The sequence below is a fragment of the Nematolebias whitei genome, chromosome 3, assembly GCF_014905685.2.
Source record: "Nematolebias whitei isolate Nwh7 chromosome 3, NemWhi1, whole genome shotgun sequence".
Classification (NCBI taxonomy): Eukaryota; Metazoa; Chordata; class Actinopteri; order Cyprinodontiformes; family Rivulidae; genus Nematolebias; species Nematolebias whitei.
In genome coordinates, this window is record NC_056500.1 from 52,661,071 (window position 1) to 52,663,845 (window position 2,775).

Genomic DNA, 2,775 nt, shown 5'->3' on the forward strand with positions numbered 1-2,775 from the left:
TTAAATAATATTTAAACAATACATGTTAGTTTATTAATTTTTTCACAGCAGACATTCCAGCGACTTATACCATACCATACCACTTTATTTATAAAGCACTTAAAACAGTTACAAGGCCAACCAAAGTGCTGTACAGACAGAACAACAGGTAACACACAAAGCAAAATACAAAATGAGGTAAATCAGAATATAGACATAAAAACGATGCAGATAATGACGACAAACCAGTGTGGAGCATACAGGATCAAAACACAGATCATCTGGTGTTGAAAGCTACTGAATAGTAGTGAGTTTTTAAGCGGGACTTGAAAACCGAGAGGGAGGGGGCCTGTCTGACAAGCAGAGGTAACTCGTTCCAGAGTCTTGGTCCTGCTATAGAGAAGGCCCTGTCACCTCTGCGCTTAAGACGAGTTCCTGGAACTGTGAGGAGCCACTGGTCCGTTGACCTCAAGGAACATGGTGGGACATACGGTTGTAGCAGATCAGAGAGATGGGGGGTGGGGGCAAACTGTTCAGTGATTTGTAGACATACATGAGTATTTTGAACTGGATTCTAAGGTGAACTGGTAACCAGTGCAGTGAGGCCAAAACTGGTGTAATGTGCTCTCTTTTGCCTGTACTGGTTAAAAATTGGGCTGTTACATTCTGGACCAGTTGTAGTCGTGCAATGGAGGTCTGACTGATGCCAAACAGGAGTGAATTGCAGTAATCAAGCCTAGATGTAATGAATGCATTTATTACTGTCTCAAGGTTCTTTTTGGACAATATGAGCTTCAGTTTAGACAGCCGCCTCAGTTGGAAGAAACATGATTTCACAATCATGTTTACATGATTAAGCTTCAGGGAAGTGTCCATTATCACGCCCAGATTAGTGACTCTTTGTTTTTCTGACAGGGTTAGAGAGGAGAGGTCGATACAGTGGTTTGTGATTGTGTCGTTGGGAGGGAACAACATGACTTCAGACTTCTTTTCATTGAAACTCAAGAAATTTAAAGCCATCCAGTCCCTGATGTCAGCCAGGCAGTCGAGCAGCGGTTGAATAGAGCATGTACCATTGTGTCTTAGGGGGAAGTAAATTTGACAGTCGTCGGCATAGAAGTGGAAGGGCATGTTGTGTTTCCGGAAAATAGCACCAAGCGGCAGCAGGTATAAAGAGAATAGGAGGGGACCTAGGATGGACCCCATTTAAGCTCTGCCTCTGGGGAACTAAAATCCCTTGATGGAGACATAAAAGGATCCATCAGCGAGGTAAGATCTGAACCAATTGAGGGCTGATCCTGTGATGCCCACCCACTGCTCCGACCTAGCAATGAGGATCTCATGGTCGATGGTGTCAAAGGCGGCTGTGAGGTCCAACAGGACAAGCAGCACAGAATCACCGGTATCTGTGGATATGAAGATGTTGTTAAAGACCTTCAGCAGGGCAGTTTCAGTGCTGTGGAGAGGTTTAAATCCAGATTGGAAAAGCTCTAAGATGGCGTGATCCTCCAGGAAGCACTTCAACTGGGACTCGACTATTTTCTCTAGTACTTTAGAAACAAATGGGAGTTTGTAGACAGGCCGGAAGTTGGACATGACTGAGGGGTCAAGGTTTGTTTTTTTCAGGAGAGGCTGGACAGCAGCATGTTTAAAGGATTTTGGCACCGTGCCAGTGGATAAACTACTGTTTACTATATCAAGAATGGACGGACCTAGAGTGGGAAAAACCTCCTTTAGTAGTCGAGGGGGGACCACATCAAAGGGGGAACCAGAGGGTTTCAAGCTGCACATGACCTGCTCTAGAGAAGATAGAGTGATGGGTTCAAAATGGTCAAAAGGAGCTACAGATTGAGGTGGGATGGATGGGTCATGAGTTGGAGGGGAAATGAGAGCACTGGTGGTTGCAATTTTTTCCAAAAAGAAATGTAAGAAGTTGTTGCACAGCTCAGTTGAGGCTTCCAGAGGTGATGGTTCAGTGAGGTGGAGAACAGAGTTTAGGGTGGAGAAGAGGGCACGTGGGTTGTGAGAGTTTGAAGTAATTATATCAGAGAAGTATTTGGATTTAGCAGCTTTCACTGCTTTCTGATAACAGCGCCAACTCTCTTTAAGTATTTGAAAAGAGACCTGCAGCCTGTCTTTCCTCCACTTTCGCTCCGCCCTCCTGCACTGCTGCCTAACGGCCTTGGTGACGTCACTCAGCCAAGGTTCTGCTCTCAGTTTTGATTTTCTAGTTTTAACAGGCGCAACATGATCCATAGTCTTTAAGCAGACAGAGTTGAACTGGGATGTCAGCTCCTCAGTGGTGGTGAGAAACACGGGCCTGAATTATCATTTCAGAGTTATAAACATCTGTGAAACGTGTGGCAATGAAGTGGTTAATGGTCCGGGTGCGACGTGCAGGAATGCATGACTTAGGAGTTAGATGGGGGAGGGTGAACTCAAACTGGACTGGCATGTGGTCTGAAAAAACACTATCACCAATAACAAGATTATTAACAGTCATATCATGAGTTAAAACAAGGTCCAGTGTATGTCCACACTCTTGGGTGGGACCGTTTACTTGCTGAGTTAAATTAAATGAGTCCAATAAATCTAAAAAGTCCTTAACCAAGGGCTTCTCAGGACAGCACACGTGCAAATTAAAGTCCCCAATAATGAAAACATGCTCATATTTTGTTGTGATTTCAGCCAAGAAATCACAAAACTCATTTATGAAATCCTTAGATCGAGGTGGACGGTAGACTAGTGCAAATAACGTCGGAGGTGAATGTCCGAGTTCAAAGACGCTCAGCTCAA